This window comes from Columba livia, chromosome 1, assembly GCF_036013475.1.
Source record: "Columba livia isolate bColLiv1 breed racing homer chromosome 1, bColLiv1.pat.W.v2, whole genome shotgun sequence".
Lineage (NCBI taxonomy): Eukaryota > Metazoa > Chordata > Aves > Columbiformes > Columbidae > Columba > Columba livia.
In genome coordinates this window covers 173,434,206-173,453,315 of record NC_088602.1, presented here as the reverse complement: position 1 = coordinate 173,453,315, position 19,110 = coordinate 173,434,206, and the positions used below count along the sequence as shown (strand labels likewise).

Sequence of the window (19,110 nt, the reverse complement as noted above, 5' to 3'; positions counted from 1 at the left end):
GGTGGGGAAGCCCCCACCACCACCTAAACTCCTCCAAACCACCCCCTTTTCCCCTCTACCTCCGCTACCGCCACCACTCACTGTTCAGAAACGCTTCGAAGGAGTAAAAATTTCCTCTCTCTCAGCTAAACTTGGCCCATGCACCCAGGCAATTCCAGCTTGCTAGGAATTATGCTCAATTGTACCTGCGTGCCTCTTCCCACAAACATCCATTGTGCATTATGGGAGATGAATAATGCAGGCTGAAAGGGGACAAGTGAGAGAGTCTTTTGGGCCTCAGCAAGGCATGTGTGCAGAGCAGAGATGGAGTTCCCTCATTTGGTCAAGGCTAACAGATGCTGCCAAACCTGGAAAAGCCACTATGGCCTGAAGTGCTGCTTGGATTAAAGTACGGTCATGAGGGCAATTTAAAGAGGCTTTTGGACTCAGGATGTCTAATTGGTGCTGAGAGGTAACACAGAGGTGCCATGTGTGGCTAGGCAAGGAAGGATCTCCATCTTGGAGATACTTAGCACAGAACTAAGCAGCTGAAAAAAGCCACTAGTGGAAAAGGGAATCATCATGCTAAACTGACCTCTAAAACATCTGCTCCTGTGCTTCAGGGGCATGGAAGAAGCGCCATGACTGGCTAAACACAGGAAAACTGAGGCTGAAAGCAAAGCAAACAGGAGCCAAGGGGGATGTGTATGCTGTTTGCTCATGTACGTCAGTATGGTGTTCATCTTGTTCGTCTCAAAGGGATGCATTTTGCCTCACCTTCACATGCCTGATTTGTGCTGGCAAGGAAGGAAACCTGGAAAACAAAAAACACGTGTGTCTGTCAGTGTTGCCATGAGTCCATCTGCGTGGGATAATGCTGAAAGTGGGCAACATGGACAATGTGGTGTTGTGTGTGCACATGGGTGTGCAGGAATGTGCACCTTCTGGTGAGCATCTGTGTGCTGGTGTTGTGCATGTGCCTGCGGTGGGCAGACGTCGATGTATGGAACGTGTATGTGTGCGAGTGTGCATCCAAGTGCTGTACTATAGGGTGAACAGTGCATACGTGTGCAAATCTGTTCTTTGCTGAGAACATTGGTGAATTTGTAAGGTGTCATAGGGAGCAATGTGTCCTCTGTGAGTTTTCTTGTGTATGTGTGGCAGCACTTACACCTCTGTGTGAAACCAGTGTGTTATTGCACATCTGCAGAGTGGGCATCCTTGTGAAAGCAATGCTGTGAGTACAGCATACAGCTATGGTAAGTGTGTGGGTGCTGCGTGCACACCTGCGTGCATACAGGTTTGCAGGGACACAGTCCCTCTCTGGGTGGAAGAGTCCATCTGGCTCTGGCACTGTCTCTCCTCCTGGTCTCTGCTTGTCCTTCTCTCCTTCTCTCAGTTCCCCTCACTCACTGGCAGCAGGGTACTCTGCCCTAGGAACCAACTCCCACACACTTACACACAGCAAGGGAACTCCTTTCCTTGCAGTTCCCTGGGATCTCCCTGTACCAAGCGCCAGAAAATGAAGAAAAAACCTCGTTGTGCAACCTGAACTGGACCCATTTGTTTCCATGTCCTTGTCAACCAATTTCAGCCGCCAGAAACAGCACTGCAAATCCACAAGCTTTCACCCAAATCCACAAGCTTTCACACAAACCCATGAACTTCCACCCAGAAACCCTGAGCACCACAAACCAGACTCATGGCTCACACCCAAGCCCTGACACAGCTCAGGTAAGGCAGCTCAGGCTAACAGAGTTAGGAGACAGCAGTCCCTATAGCTGGGAATAGAGAGATGCTCCTGCAGCCACAGTGAGACCTGTTTGACTTTCAGCTCCCCAGCCAGAATCACCCACATCTGTGTTTGATGTAGGAAACCTTTAGAACAAATTTCAGTCAGCACAGCTCAAATTCACACCTCTGGAGCCAAAGTAACTCCTCTTAGCTGTCCTGTCATTGCTCCCACATCAGAAGGCTAAACCTTTGGCCAAATCTCACGTGTACTGGGTAACCTCCAGGCAAGGATCCAAAGCATGGAGCCTGCCCACTGAGAGCAGCTCCTGGGGCAGTGAGACTTGAGCAACAAGAAAACCCCAAAGACACTCCTTTGCTTCTTTAACCAATTCTGCATATCACTGGCTCACTCCCAAATACCCTACCCTGACTTCTACATGCTTGTTCTGGAGTTGATCTGAACTACTCAGCTCCCCAAACCAAAATGCAAGCAACTGGCCTTCATATCAGACTTTGCTTTTGCCCTGTATCCCAGTGCACACTTATACCCTCTGGAGGACAAAACTAGCACACAGAAGCCAGATGTGAAAATATGCACAGCCTCCCTGGAAGGATTCATGGGGTCCCAGCAAGACCCAGTTTCATTCAAGCCCAGAATCTCACAATTTTGCCTTGAGAATGAAGCCTAACACTTAGCCTTCATCTCTTTTGCCTTAACTGCAGTCTGGAATCTGTGATACCCCTAAACATCACCCAACCCTCTACACTGAAAGCCTAGCCTCTAGGCTCAATTTTATCCCCTTTAATTTGTCCTCAGTTTTCCTCTAAACAGAGACCCAGCCTTCCACCTTGTTGCTGACCAACAAGGCTGTATACTCTTTACACATAAGAGTGCTCGCTGCCAGACCCCTTCCCTGATGTTGTGCCTGCACTGTACAAGACAGGCTGGGAAAGTCCAGCTCTCTGATCCACCAGGCAGTGGCAGCCACGACCTGTGGTGCAGGCCTCCAGGAGCCAGGCCAGGATCTTCCCAGGCGTTTTCCCCCAGAGAGGAACCTTGCTGCCGGCTAACATAGTTTAGATGACTTTTTCACTGCTGGCAATCACGACCAGGAAAAATTGCATTTTGTGTTAATATTTAAACACCCACTACAAAAAGCGTGGGGCCAGCCACCTCGCCTGTTCGGGGGTCCCCCTATGCAGCACCGCCAACATCACTGCTCCACTTGCCCCAGGTCTTCCTTTTCCTCAGGGTCTCTCCCCCCAGCCCTGCACCTTTCTCTCCCCTCTTCGGCTTCATGAGCAGCTCCTGCCCATGACTTTCCTATGTCCTGCCCTGCAGCCTCGCCAGCATTTCTGGCTCCGCTGGGCATGTGGAGGGAAAGCCCCTGATTACCATTCAAGATGGATTCTCATTAGGCAGAAATGCCCCTCCATTAACAGTCCATAAGGTTAACTTAATCCAGCCAGTCTTGTGTGGTCTCTGCCCAAATTCCCTATTACATTAGCAATCTTGAGCCTTAATTAGCATGTGAGGCCGAGGTGGCATTATTAATGGAGATAATACGGAGCATTAAGGATAAACAGGCCAGGCTGTCTCTCCCCCACCATGCATGCAAATTCTTTTCTGTGCAGAAACAGTGTGATCTTCCCCCATGGGCACCACACGCTGAGGGTCTGAGGTGCCCCAGACTGAAAGCAAGCCCTGGGACATGTGACCAGGCTGGTACAAGAGGATGAAAGGGAGGAAATAGGATCCCAGAAACACCCTTCATCTGCCCAGGAGAAGAAGGGCTGCTAATGAGAGGATGACGGTGAGGGAAATCCTTATACTGGGGAGAGGTAGCCATGTCTCCAGCTAATCCAGCCATCCCATCTTTCTGGGAGGCTTGGGAGACCAAGACCAGGGTTGTGTGATTCTCCACTACCTTGAATGCTCGATTCACACTGCCATATGTGTGCACACAATGGACATATGCCCTTGAACACTATGTGCAAGGAGGGTTGTCTGCCTGATGGGGAATGGGCTGTAGGGGCTGGTTACAGCCAGGGAAGGTGTTCCTCACAAGCCTCCTTTCTGACCCCAGAGTCCCAGTACATTGAGGACACCAGGACAGGACAGGGGGGCTTCAGGTGAAGGAGAGAAGCTGTCAGCCGGCAAACAAATGGACAGGGGCTTCTGCCTGGTGCAGACTCGCTGTGGGGTGGGGAAGGTAGGGGTCCCTCCTGGGACAGGCTGGTGGCTGGGTGCACAGATGGACAGTCAAATCAGCTTGGTCATCACAAGTGAATGGACAGCCTGGTGCAGACCCTCTCCCACCCCAACTGGCAGGAGACACCCCAAGTGAGAGAAGGAGAGGACTGGTGCTGCCTGCAGCAGCGAGGCACTGGGGGAGCAAGGGACACAAACTGGTTGGGGCTGCACAAGGAGGCTCACACATGGCTTGCAGCCCTTCTGTCACCCCACAAGCCTGATACTTTCTTCTAAAACATGCACTTTCAAAAGCATAAGAAAAAACAGAGGAGGAGGGAAGCAGAAGCAGCCAAGCCAAAAGAGCAGAGGTTAATGTCAGCACCTCTGGGTCGCTAATTCACACTTCCAGCAACACCCAGCAGTCTGGCAGGGAAGCAGGAATCTTGCCACAGGGACCTGTGACCACAGGGAATGGCATCCTGGGTTGTTCCTGAGGCTGGACCTAAGCTGTTCCAGCTGTGCATAGCTCTGTTGTGATCAGCGTGTCCCTCTAGGGTCTGCAAAGAGGCTTGCAGCAGGGGCAATGATCCCTGAAGCACAGAGCAATATCCCCTGTGTCTCGGCCCTAAAGCACCCAGCCAGTGCTAAGCAGCCTTACTTAGCAAGGCCTTGCTTAGCAAAGAGCAGTGCTGCAGGCTGAGATCGCTCTCTCCCAGGGCAGTGTCAGGACTTGTGCTCAGCATCAGCCCAGCTGCCTTCCCGTGCCCAGAGGCACCATGGCCAGCAGGCAGCGATGGAGGCTCTGAGCAGAGACCATCTCTCCCACTTTCCAGCCCAACAAGCTCTCACTCCCTCAGGCCCACCAGCCAGCCCCTGCCAAATCCATTTGTCCAATCTTGAGCTTCCCACTAATCCTGTTGAGCCATCCTTTAAGTTGCTCTGAGGCAGTGACAGAAAACACAACCAATGCCTTAAGAAGCTTCCCCTGACCTTGCTCAATTCAATATAAAGGGTTTTGATTTAAAAAATTCCAGTGGGGGTCTGTCACTGATCCATCGTGTGGATTAAAGGACAACAAACAGAGACACAGGATGCAGCCGGTGTTAGGTGAGCAGACAGAGAAGGGAAGAAAGGTTACAACCAGCATGGGGGAGGAGATAGAAGTAAGGACAGAAAGTGAGAGGGGAGGCAGAAAAAATACTTTCCCTCTCGCCATCTCCACACTTGGCTACTGGCAGAAAATCTTTATATACACATGGTGTGATACATCATGTCCCACTACCTTCCTCGGTCTGTAAGGAAAAGCGAGGCAGCTGCATTGTCTTGTGGTGTGACCAGGCTGGGAACAAGCTACTGGGACTGGAGACAATCTCTTTGCCCTGTGAGAGGCACTCAGTGGGCGGCAGAGACTGAAATCTCGAGGCACACACAACTGCTCCAGAGATCTCACCACCACTGTCTCTCCTTCTGATGCTGTTCAGACATTTCTGCCTTCATGCCTTGCCCGTTCCTTCACACCAAACCTCTCCCCACATCTCCTCCCCGTGCTGGCAGTACTGTCCCTCATTCTCCCTGCTGCCTGTTCTGGCACAGGTCATGTTTGACAGCATTTATGAAGGCTTTCCACCACTCACCTCAAACTCCTACAGCCCTTAATTCAAAGATGACTACTAAGAACAGTTTTCCTCTGTAGAAAATGTCACAAGGGCTACTGAGGACACCCTCTCCTTTCCCTCTGCCCTTCAATACTGCATGATTGTTGCATCCCACCAGGAACTTTTTCCTCCTGGCATGAGTCTGTTTACTCCCTCTGAACCTATTCTGTTTGAAGACAAAATGACTGATGTTTCATTTTCATTCATCTTTTCTCCATCTGGTTGAGGGTCTCAGCCAGAAAATATGGTAAAATCCTAATTTCAGCAAGGGTTTTGTCACTAATTCTCTCAATTTGCCATAGAAGAGCCTAATCTTGACCTGGGAGCTGACTCCTGGGTATTTCTTTCAAGTGGATCAAGATGTCCCTGTGCTGTGCTTAACCCTGAGAACCTCTTTTAGGCAGTTCATGTCCTCTTACCTTTTCCTCCACTGCCCATTACACTAGCAGAACATCCAAGCCATATTTTCCAAAGACCCTCTTGTCTACAGACTGTCCCACCATCAATTTGCTTATCTAAACATCCTTTACTCAGAACCCCAATCAGATCTGCATCACCTCTGGCCTTTTAATTCCCTTACTTTGTATTGACCAGTCCCAACTCCTGCCTGTGCTGACTACCACTGCCCACGCTCAGAGAAGCTATCCACACACCCCAAGGTCCTCTTCAAAATTCCACTTCCTATTTTTCAAGCCTCCTAGGAACCTGCCCAGTCCTATCTCGATGGTCAAGAGCACCCTCAACTAGTTTCAGAATTTTTGCCCAGCTTCTTCACCTCCTCCTCCACCATGCCACTGACACAGAAGTCTGCAACTGTGTGGGACCTGGCACAGCTCATCTCTGCAAAGTCACTTCCCACCTAGCAATACCCCATGTTGTTCTATCACTACAAAGCTATACTGCTGTAGCCATGAAAGAGGCAGCTGACAGATACAGAAAGTTGAAAGGTGAAGGACTACTGGAAAAGAAACAATAGAGACCATAAAATGAGACAGGTCTATAAAACCATGGATGACACAGGAAAGGTAGAGGGACAGGTGTTAACTGTCTCTTCCCACCCAAGAATCAAGAGTCAGGAAATTAAACCAGAAAGTAACAAGTTCAAGACAAATGACAAGAGGTCTTGCATTGCACACTGCAGCTTTAGGCTGCAGAAATTCCTACCATGAGATTTTGTGGATGCTGAATCATTACCTGACTTAAAAAACTGGCTGGACCAATTCAGGGAAAAAACAAATTCATAGACACCTATGAAGTGTACAACAGATCTTCTAGCACAAGGTCCCTCAGCCACACATCACTGAAGGCTAAAAGAGTGTTCTGAGGAAGTGCTCCAACACAGTTGTCCTGTCCTTATGCTCTTCCCTCTTTCAGCCACTCTTGGAGACACCGGACTGGAAGCACCTCAGACCTGGCTCAGTAGGGTCTTTCTTGTATTCCTATGGCTTTCTGTAGCCAGCTGACCCAGAAGTCGTGGGCAAACAGTAGCTATGAGCAACAATATTATTTCGGTGCACTAGATCATATTGAAGACAGATGGAGAAGGGAGCAAACAACAGAGCCCATTCCAAGCAGGATTCTTTTTTTTTTTTTGCCTCTGCCCTAAAGCTGGAAGGAGGTCTGAGGTCATTCAAACCAGTCACCCCACTAGAGATACTTGCTGGGAATAACATCTGTGATTGAGTGCTAGCACCCTCAATGCCTTGTGCCAGAACAAATCCCCTTTCCCTGTTGATAAAAACAGTCCTTTCAACAGACGATCTGTAACAGGGCCAACCCCCTTGAATTCCCTTCCATTTCCCTGACATGTCACACTACTCATGGCAGCATCTCCACACTAATCCTTTTATTATGATCTAACTCAATTTTCCTGGCATGTGACTGCAATGGAGGAAAAAAGAAGGGGTGTTAATCCTTCTGACCTTGTTGTCCCAATTCTGGACCATCTGTGACTAGGAATTCAGAGGAGGGAGGTCTGATCCTCCTGATCCCATTGTCCCCATGCCAAGCCATGGAAAATGGAACCACTCACTTTGGTAGGTTCAGCCTGTACCCTGCTAGAAAGTTGTTGTGGCAAAGTCCCTTTTCACCTACAAGATTGCTTCCTAGATTACCTCTCTGGCCAGAGAGGGTGTGGAGATGGAGGGAATAATGTCTTCTACCTCCAGCAGCCTCTGTTTACTCATTCCTCGTCGACCATCTCTCTGCTCCCTCAACAACAATGTCTGCAGGTTCACCACAGCCATGAGACAGGGAATTAATAAAAGCTAAAGACAATCAAACATCTCTCAAAATTTTCCAGGCAATGCTGCACATGAAGAAGAGGCCTTGCAGATCACTCCACCTCCACCACTGGCCGAGTCTAGCTTGGTCCCTCCCCCACTTTTAACCACCATGTGTTTCCTCACTCCAAGCAGTTGTGTCTCCATAAACCAGTCAGACTATTTCATAGTGGGTCTAAGCACTCACACCAGGAAGCTTGCACGTATTCCCAGAGCCAGACAAATATTCTCCTCTTCATTCAGCCTCACCCTGCACCTCTGACTTTGCCCATATTTTGCTGCCTTAAATAATCTCTTCCTTTCCTTGGTGTTACAGTCCTCAAATACTTGTAAACTGCTATCTGCTATCGTATGATCATTTAGCCAAGCTGTATGTATTTAATTCTTCTAATCTTGCCTCATAAACAAGTCCCTCCAGCCCTTTCATCATTTTTGCTGCTCTTCTCTGAATTCCCTCCAATTTATCATCTTCCTTCAGCTAGCATAGCACCCAGGTTTGAATGCCAGGCTTTCCAGACTGGTCTCACTAAAGCCTTGGAAATAACACAAATTGGGCTCCCCTTGTGCTTCAAGGCATGATGCTTCTGGATGTACTTGAGTACACAGATGTCAGGAAAGCTTACTTCATACATGTGGCACCAGGTAATACAACTCAAGACTATCTCTTAAAGCACAGGACCTCTCTCCAGGGAGAGGAAGAAACAGATTCATAAGATATGGGGAGAAGAAGATACATGGACAGGTTGGATGGATGTCATCCAGCTGAACACGGTACACAACTACAAACACATATTTTCACACCTCAAGAAGAAACATCAAGTCCAAGAGATGGAAAAGGTGCATATACACACATACACACTTGTGCTCACTCTGCAAATAAACCCCCACACAATTACCTGCATCACACATAGGCACGTACATAAGTGCACACAGGAGCACATATATGCAGCTAATACAGATGAAGCTGAGGATGGAACAACATACATGTGCACACAGACTTGGTGCACACACAGGTGTAACTTGCACATACAAGAGGACAGGAGAGGCAAAGCCTAGAAGAAAACGATTCTCTCCCTGTTCTCAAACATACATGTCCTTATGCACAAACCAACGTTCCCAGAGGAAGGATAGCTCACGGAGTCCTCATAGTAACCTGAAAATACACAGGCAGCTCTGACCCATCTGGTCTACAGATTGAGCACATGAGCCATGGAAATAATGAATACAAACATATGACACCTTGCCTTAAGGCAACTGGTAGCTTGTACACCATTCTGAGCACAGTCTGCATATCTATAGCACCTTCCATGGTGATTAGCTTATCAACCAAGCCATTCGAAAGTGAGGTGACTGCTGAGGAGTATAGAGGGGAAGGAAGGGACTTCCCCACAGGCCAGTTGTGGCAGAACTAGGGATGCCTCCTGCTGCTCCTCAGGTCATGTAACTGATGATCCTTCCTCACAAAAGAATTTGCTCCATCTCTCTGCTATCAGATCAATGCCCACAGGAGTCAAAAGCACCCACAGTTTTTTGCAAATGGTCTCTCCCATACAGCTTACCAAAACCAGATGGGTGTTAACCTTGTGTGTGAGTATCTCTGTGTAGGGAAGAACATGGGTTCTTGACCCCCAGACACATCTTCTCACCTCTGTGAAATTCATGTTGTGCCATCAGCTCCTCAAGGCATCACCTGGAACAAAATTCTATGCTAAAGGGCTGAAAAGCTGGAGATGCACTCCCTGGGGTGACTGCAGACAGGAAGGAATAGTTCCAACACATCAGTTGGGTCAGCACAGAAGGATGCACCTCCAGCAACAGGAGAGATTCCCTGCCTATCTCCACAGCATCTGGCGCTGTGCTATAAGGCACCATGTAGACACTTTGTCTACCCAAGCCAGGGCTGCCTGGGAATTTCAAAGATTCCCTGCAAGGGGCAACACCTAGAGACCAAACCCACCAAGTCATTCACCTCAAGCTGGCTCCTAATAGCTTGTTTCCCACCTCTTATGATGCCGTGGAAAGAGTGACAACTGCCCTTCCCTCCTTCTGTACCTCAGCTGGTCAGCTGGAACTGGGTTTCTTCTTGGCTCATGAGTGTTGTGCAAATGAGGTCATTTCTCCTCAGTGACAGAAAATTATTTGGTCAGTCCTGTCTGTGAGGAAAGCAGTTCATCTCAGGCAATAGCTAGTTGCCCCAGAGCTCCCAGGAGACCCAGAGAACTATTATAATCCCTTAAAGAGGAGTCCAGGGAATGGCAAAGCAAGCCACAAAACTAACAGTGTGGAGAGCACAGGAAAGCCAGGACACAAATGCAGCGCTGCTCAAGTGTGACCAGCAGGTCAAGGGAGGTTCTCCCCCTCTGCTCTGCCCTGGTGAGGCTGCATCTGGAGTACTGTGTCCAGTTCTGGGCTCCCCAGTTTACAAAGGATAAGAAATTACTGGAGGGAGTCCAGCAGTGGGCTACAAAGGTTATTAGGGGCCTAAGGCACGTTTCTTATGAGGAGAGACTGCGAGAGCTGGGTCTGTTCAGCCTGGAGAAGAAAAGGCTGAGAGGGGATCTCATCAATGTTTATAAATATCTCAAGGGTGGGTGTCAAGAGGATGGGACCAGGCTCCTTTCAGTGGTGCCCAATGATAGGATGAGGGGCAACGGGCACAGACTGAAGCACAGGAGGTTCCATCTGAATATGAGGAAAAACTTTCTTTGAGAGTGACAGAACACTGGAACAGGCTGCCCAAAGAGGCTGTGGAGTCTCCTTCTCTGAAACAATCAAAACCCACCTGGACACATTCCTGTGCGATCTGATCTGGGTGAATCTGCTTTAGCAGATGGATTGGACTAGGTGATCTCCAGAGGTCCCTTCCAACCCCAACCATTCTGTGATTCTGTGAAGCTGTAACTGCTGCCAGACCATCTTGCCACTGAAGCAAACACAACAGCAGGCCCACAGTCACTGTCACCTCCAAAGTGCCAAGAGTGACTCATCTAGGGCTTTAAATACCGCCTTCATCTGGTTCACAGCTGCAGGAAACCCATCCTGGCCCAGCAGAGAGAAAGGGCTGGAGCTGGGTCACAGCCTTTTGGTCTGCTCCCCGATCTTTGCACTCTCCCGTTCCAGCCCAGAAAGAGGACTTCACCTCACTCTGCGCAGGAGGTGGCTCCTGTGCGTTCAGCCTCTGTCCCTTTGGTGGCTCCTCTCCATGTCCTCCTTCACCCCCCTTCCCACACAGAGAGGCACCAGGGAACACTGAGCTCTGCCCCTGCAGAACCCCAAGGATTGCTCAAGCACCTGCTGTAACTCAGCATTGGGTCCAGCTCAGAGAATCCCCACCAGCAGAACTTGTAGTGCTACCCAGGAAGCTCCAGCTTTCCCCATACCTGCCAGCAGCCTGGGATCCCTCACTTGTTCAGGACAGCTCTGCTCCTTCATGAAGGAGAAAAGCAAAAGCTCCTCTTTTCCCAGAAAAGGGGATATTTTCCTGAAGCATATTTTCACCTAAGCTGGTCCTGTCCTACTCTGGTGCCTGGGTATGAGTGAGAGCTGCAAGTGTGTTTGGGGGACATCATGTCCCTTTCCCAGAGCAGGGCACTTCTCATCACACTCGTGAGAGTGTTAGGACAGAAGTGTTTCCTGACTGTCTCCTGCCCTCCCTCATATTAATAAAAGAAACAACTTAGCCGAGACCCACACTTACAGGGGACCAAAGGAAAAAAACACAATATTTGCTATGAGGTGGAAAGCAGCCGGGTCTCTCTCTCTCAGTAAATGTGCTGATATTTTCTGACACAGCTGCTGACAGCACTGTGAGGTTTCAACAAGCCCTGATGTGACCAGTAGCTTTTTTCCCAGGTGAGCAGTGCTCTCTACCACTCTTCAACAGGGTCAGATGAGGCAGCTGCACTCTGCCTGGAGCTGCATCTGGCTTCTGACATGACCCAGGTAGGTACAAAACATCATGGATATCATCACAGCTATGCTTCCCTCCTGCCTTCCCCCTCTGACTGTGATTTTTTACCTTTCCAATTTTAACGGCAACCTCCCCCCAGCAAAATCTGCACCTACATATGCCCCCCTTTCCCAAACGCCCTCTCTACCCTCCAAGCGGCTTCTGCTCCACAGCTTAGCTTTGCACCGGCGCAGCGGATCAGACAGCATATTCCCAAATACCCACTTTGCCTGGAGCTGGGTGAAGAGAGGGAAAGGCCCCGCATCCACAGTTCTTCCCTTTTTGTCGTAGTTTTTGGTGGGGGAAGAGCAACTAGGGCAGCTTGCTTCATACTGACAAATCTGCATGCTTGTGGGTGCCCTGAAAGCCAACCACCACCCAAAGGAAAAAAATGGGGTGAGGAGGGTGGCAGGTGTGGAAGGGGCTGGTGAGGGAAAAAGGTTTCTAGTCTGGGAAAATCAGTGGGATTAAAGTGGCTGTTTCTCACCCCTGGCACTGCATCAGCACCCCTCCACTCCCTGCAGCTTCCTCACTGCTGCTGGTACGGTCTGCACAGAGGGGGAGGCAAAAGGGGGGCTGTATTTAAATATATTAATAATGCATGCTCCATGCAAATGAAGCTTCCTTTAAATATTACATTAGTGGTGCTGTCAGGCTGTGCTTCCTGGGACCCAGGAGTGACGGGGTGTGTGGGGACTGAGGGATGGGGGGAGGATGCAGGTCACCAAAAACCCCCTCACACCCTGGCACAACCCCCTTTCTCCGCCTCCACCCCAGCTTCCCCACATCACACACACTCCTGCTCCTTCCCACCTCCCAGTGCATCACAAATTCCTTGGCTCGCAGCATGCAATGCAGCCAGGCTCCTCAGTCCCCTAGGCTGTCTCCAGGGACATGGACCTCCCCTCCTCCCCACTCCCTACACAATCTTTACTGCAACCCCTCCAATCTCACAATCCTCTCCCTGCTCCTTAGCCTTGTTTATAGTTCCCTACCTCCAGGGTGGAGAGAAGGGTTATGTTCTACAGCCTTCAGGGCAAAAGAAGGGGGAGCAGCTCCTAAGTCTGCTCTGCACATGTGCACCCACTTCCTGTGCACACACTGGCCCCCAGCAGCAGACGCTTATGTGAGCACAGAGTGGGTGCCAACAGACCACGGGCCGTGCACGGCTGCAAGATGCACGGGCCCGCAGCGCACAAGCGATGCTCTCCTCCCTGTCGCCAACACCTCCTTCCCCGGGTGCTTGCAAGGATGTTTGCAAGCATATTGTTTATGCACAGACACCCCCGCCTCCACACACATACACATGCAGCACACACACATGTGCTCACATGCACACATGCAGAGGTAGGGGGAAGCCACACCAGCACACACGAGAGGGCATTACGCACAGCAGCTCCTGAATATGCTGCCTGCTGCAGCATTAACAGATTTATGCTGCCTTTCCCCAGCCAGATCCAAGCTCTGGAATGGGAACAGCAGCAGCTGTGCACTCCTGCCTGTCCTGGGATGGGAATTGGATGCGTCTGTTCCTCTCTCTCCCCCACCCCCACGCCTCCTCCTTCCCCCTCCTCTTGCTCCCATTCATTCATTCAGCTTCTCCTCCCCCCATCCCATACCCCAAAGCAGGACGATCCTTATGCATAAAAATGTGGGCATGCTTTCTTTGGTGAAATAAATGGGCACCCAGACACCCTGCAAGCAATGCCTATACACGTATGTATGCATTTGAGTAACTGTCCTGGGCCCATACATAAATATCCAGCTCCCATCACCACCACACAGACACACTCACACACCCGACAGACACCACGCAATGACTTTTCTGCAGCCAGTCAGCCTCCCAGCAGAACAGTGTAAAAGCGGAGCAGATATTTACTCACTCCCCTGCATCCAAAACAGTCAAATGTTCACACACACACAAACACACACATCCCTGCCTGTCTGCAAAGGCTCCCCGACAAAGTTTGCAAAGAGGCAGGGAGCAGGGGCTGTGGAATGAGGCTGTCTCCTTCTCCCTCCCGTAACTGCAGGCAATATACATGTATGTCTGTGTATCTATATCTGTATATGCACATGCATGTATGTGTGTGGGTATATACATATAGTTACACCTATACATATATATCTATACACACACAAAGACACACACACATATATATATACATACATACACATGTAACCCCTCCACTTGCAAGGTCTGAATAAAAGCAGAACAGTCAAACCCTGCTGCATGCAGCAAGCCCTGGACCTATTCAGCATCCCGATCCTAAGCAGGCACACACACACGTACACACACACACACACACACACACTGAAAGAGAGACCTGTCTCCAAGCCTCTCTCCCTCCCATCACCCCATGTGGGCATTATCTCTTCCCCCCTTTCCCCCCTCCCCCGGCCACTTGCCCATCTCCCTTGCACTCACCCCTTGCCTTCATCCTCAGATCAGAGACATCCTCCCCCCCAGGGAGTGCACGCACGGGCTGGAGGAGAAAGGCAATCCATCCATCCTGCCCTTCTCCCCCCCCTCAGTCCTCCTCCTTCAATCTCAGCCGCTTCTCCGAGAGGCGACAGGGACGACAACAGGGAGCCGAGGACAGGCAAGGCAGCTGCACAAGGACTGCACACAAAAAACGTGTCACGCACACACACATGCACACGTACCTGCTTCTGGAGGGGCGATTGCTCCCAGCTTCCATACGGGGCATGACAGAGACCAAGTGGAGGCACAAAAGACTCCTGTCTTCAAGCAACTTGCAACCCTGCGGTTGGGGGGGAGCGGGGAGGGGTATCCTCCACCTCGTGTCACCCCTTGGAGCTGTGCTGTCCCCTGCCCCACAGCTGTCTCATTCCCGGCTGCACCTAGGCAGCGCTCCCAGCCACGCACACAGGCGAGCACGACAGGCGGGGACGGAGCAGCAGTCCGGGGAGGGCACGCACAGCCGGAGGATTTGCTGCCTTCGCCGCATCTGCATCACTGGGGGAAGAAGGCAGAAAGGGCTGTATTGGCATTTAAAAACGCGAGTGATTAATTCGCCACAGGCTCGGCTGATAGGGCTCTGGGACCAGAGCCGGCACCGCTTCTCCCAGCTGGGAAGGCTGTGACAGGCGAAGGTCCCTCTCCCATGGAGCCGGCTCCGAGCTCTCCTCGCCTGCACAGCCACCGCTCCGGTGCAGGCGGAAAGGGGTGGGCCTCCACCGGAGACATGAGCAGGCATGCAACAGCTGCTGGGAACTGCACACACACACACACGATTTCCTTACAACAGCTGCTGAGGAGCTACACACAACATACAACAGCTTCCCAGGAACACAGACAAGCAACAGCTGCTAGGGAATCACACACACACAGGCTACATCTTCTCAGAATCAAGACACCCACAGGAAAATACAACAGCTTCTAGGAATGATACAGATACAAGCAACAGCTTCTGAGGAGCTACATACATATACGTATGCATGCAACAGCTATACACCTACGGACACAGTTATGTGCAACAGCTGGGGAAAACTACACCTTGATACATGCTCCTGTGATATTTGATAAGAAAATCAACACATAAAAATGCAACAGGAGGTGGGGGAAACCTTTCATCAATACACAAGCACACGCATGTGACTGCTCCGGGGAGACTGTGTTTCATACACCACCTCAAATCGCCACACACAGAAATGCAACAGCTCCTCAGAAATCACCCGTGGTACCCTCACATACATGCAACAGCTTACTGGAAGATCTTCCACCTTCCTATGCCCAAACCCACACATGCCATCACTGATAGAGATCTTGCCCACAGTCAGAAACAAATATCCATGTGCACCAGATGCTGGGGAGCCAGCCACAGTTCAGCCCCCAAATATTGCATACAGGCAATAGCTGCTAGGAAACCACCTTACCAAACATAGGTTGACTCTTAAGAAATTACTCCCAGACCCTTCACAGAAAGCACAAACACACGGACAACTAGACATAAATAACCCCTGCACAGACACGCAGATGCAGAGACCCATGACTGAAGGGACATGATGCATCCCTGGCACTCACCACAGCTGTAGTGGGACTGTCTGTCTCACTTGGACATACGCAGACATGCAACAGCTGCAAAGAAACTTGGGAACACAGGACATTGGATGGAAACTGGCTTCCTGGGATATGCAATCCAGCCTCCTGCTATTCCAGGCAACCACATCATATAATCTTGCTCAGAAATGTCTCAAGGTCCATCCTAGCGTTGTGAGGCTATTTGGTCCCTCCTCAGGGGCTCTGCTGGCCCCTCGCTGCTCTGATGTTAGAAACCTGCCCCAACACCTACATTGACTCATGACCAGTTCACACCCACATCTTCATGTGCCAGTTGACTGTATTCTTCACAGGGGCACGCATAGAGGTTGTGAGAACAAATGCAAATGCTCTGAAACCTCCGCTTGCAGTTGAACAGACACCATCTGCACCCCAGCTTCACACAAACAGACACACACGCAACAGCTGGGTGAAGATACTCCCCTCAGCAGAAATATCAACATGCTTGCAACAGCTTCTAGGAAAATAAAACACAAAACCCTGCCACCAGCAGCACTTACATGCACAAGAGTACAGACATACAAGCGCGTGTAAACTCTGATGGGAAAGTAATGATTTTGTTCAAGCAGCACAAGAACTGTAGAGAAATCACTCTGACACAAGCCCCATTGCAAGCAGCACTGTTATTGAACGTGTGATATTGTGATGTCCAGTATTATCTAGAGAAGCTCACCTGTAGTCCACTTCCCCATCCTGCTAGTTATTGTATAAGTACAGAACAATGTAATTACCCCATCCACCTCAGACCTGCAGAGCTTTGGGGGGATGGTGATCTCCTTTGGCCCCCCTGCACATTTTTCTCTGTTGGAAGAGAAATGACCTCATGCAAATCCAAACCCAGCAAGTACAGGACTGCCCCCAGCCTTCTCACAGGCATACAGCAGCCTCAGAGACAGGACACCAAACCCATGAACACTGTACACAGGGGCAGTCAGTAGCCCTACAGCAACGAGTCACCTCCCTACAACAAACAAGGGCAAAGGCGCCATCTAAATTCCTCACAAACAAATCCCAAAGAGGTAGCAAATCTAGCGCCAGCCAACACACACCACCATGATGGCAATAAAGAAACAAGTTGGTCTACCAGATACAAACATACAAGTGCATCAGCCCTGTTGAAAATGAGACTTAGGAAGCTTGTTGTAGCCTTTTTTATCCCACACATGCAAATCCAAGTGGGAAAAACCACACAGACACACCCCTCAGAGAGACAAGAGGTCAGCAGTTCTGAGGACACTTCTGGATGTTCCCTGGACCATCTATAGATGCCTGTTCCCAGTGGATTAAATGCCAAAGTTACTCCATCTGGGACGAGAGGAGAAAGAAGCTTCTTTTGGCAACTACAGACTCTGATTTCCCTGCCTTTATCACTTTGGGAGGTTATGGCCATGGGTTTTTCCCTCCAAGCTCTTTTGAAGCTAAAAGCTGAAGGAACAGATACTTGCTTCCATCTTTCTCTACCTTTTCCAAGGACAGACACTATCTAATCTTGAAGGGAGTTGAAATAGGAGAAAATGTTTCCAACTGCAAATTAATGCAGGATTTGTTCCTGCTTGAGTTCCTCCAGGATCATCTTGCAGTCTGTTTGGGATGAGTCTCCCAGAGGTTCTCCTGCTGGCACAGATCCGTTCTGGACTCAGAAGTGCTCGGCCAGGATCCTCGTGCTGCCAGGGCCTGTGGGGGTCAAACTCGTGCTTGCTCGTACTACCGTTGGCCCAGGAACAATACTTAAATTCAGCAGAACAGAACTGTCCCCAGAGACAAGCAGAGTCTGGGACATTTGGGTCCTTGATCGCATTCAAAGCCAGGCCCCTGATTCTTATTTGTTCCACTGCAGGTGATCATCCAGAGGGTAGAGAAGCTCATGCCCGTGTTTATTTTGTAGAGGCTCTTCACAAGTTAAAAAACCAACCAAACAAAAAAAAAAACACCAACAACAATAAAAAACACCAAAACACACAAACAAACAAAACCCAAACAAAACAAACAAACAAAAAACCACACACACACACACACACCAAAACAAACAATCAAAACAAAACACAAAAACAAAACATAAAAAAACCCAACCGGCACCAAGGGAAAAAACCTCCTAAGATATCATAGATACTTTAAATCAGCTGCAAAGGTGCCTCATTCTCCATGTCCAGCACTACAAAAGAAGAATCACCCTCTAATTCTTTTGTGCTGATGTCTCTGAGACCACCACCCTCCAGCCAGGCCCGAGCTCTCTGCCCCCTTTGCAGGGATGGAAATGTCCCCAAGCACCTCCTTGGTTTACACCTTTCTGCTCAGCTGCTGCTCTGGTGGGCTGCTATGTCCTCTAAGACTGGAGATGCTGTTAGAGGTGAACAAGGGAGCTGACCTTATTAGAGCAATTCCCCAGTGTTATTCCAACATATGCCAGGGAGTTGTTAAGTCTCAGAATAGCCCAGAATCTGGGAGTCACAAAGGCGATGATAAAACTGATTTATTAACACTCTGTGCCCCAGCTGGGAAACACCGGAGGTAATGTTCAATGTGGATGGTACCTCTGGGGAACAGGGGCTGGAAGGGCAGACAGCCATTCCCCAACCCATCCCCATCACCTGGCCGTTGTGCCATATGCACGAGAAGAGTCAGGGAGGGGAGACAGCCATGCAGCCTGCCTGCACTGCTTGTGCTGCCTGCGCTGCCTGCGCTGCCTGCACTGTGTGCTGCCGGGGAACGAGTCTCGCTGGGAGCGTTTCCAGCTCACGGAGCCAGCAGATCATCCCTTCTCCCTCTCTGACTCTTCCCCATCTGCCCGTCTCCCCCAGGGGTACAACCAGGTCCCACGGCTGGGGAAAACAGTCCCCGGGAGAAGGCTGGGTTCTGCCCTCGCTGCAGTCGGAATCTCTCCGCTGATCTATACTGCGGTGAGCAGTGACAGATTGATTTTACAGCTCTGCTTGGAGCCGACCGCTGGCCCTAGGCTCTGGATGAATCAGCTTTCTCTGGGCCTTGGCTTTTATTTCATTATTTTCCTGCAACTTCCCTCGCAGGCAGCTAAAAAGAGAGACAGAGGGAGAAAGACCAAGTTGGCAGATTTTCTTCCCTGCTCGTGTGCTCCCAGGCTCCCAGCTTGGCTTTGGGACTCCAGGAGGAGGGAGGGAAGGGATTGTTTTCCAGGGACTTACAGCTGTCAGGAATAAAGAGGTGAGGCTTCTTCTGCACGGGCGGCTGCACGTTGCAATGGCTGTGGGAGATGGCAG

The 19,110-nt window shown here is 50.2% G+C and overlaps 2 protein-coding genes across 5 annotated transcripts in view; one reads left to right on the top strand and one right to left on the bottom strand.

Annotated features, from left to right (window-relative positions):
- The window catches only part of ELFN2 (extracellular leucine rich repeat and fibronectin type III domain containing 2), a 61,071-nt gene extending 44,997 nt beyond the window's left edge, over nt 1-16,074 (bottom strand). For 2 of the 4 annotated variants that reach the window (XM_065047661.1, XM_065047663.1), the window contains exon 1: nt 14,461-15,061. The gene's annotated coding sequence lies outside the window, so the exon portion shown is untranslated. Of the gene's footprint in view, nt 1-14,221; nt 14,423-14,460; nt 15,062-15,841 lie in introns of those variants that run through there. The other 2 variants (XM_065047658.1, XM_065047668.1) reach the window with 2 other exon arrangements.
- The window catches only part of LGALS1 (galectin 1), a 201,115-nt gene that overhangs the window by 35,149 nt on the left and 146,856 nt on the right, over nt 1-19,110 (top strand). The gene's annotated exons all lie outside the window — the stretch shown is intronic.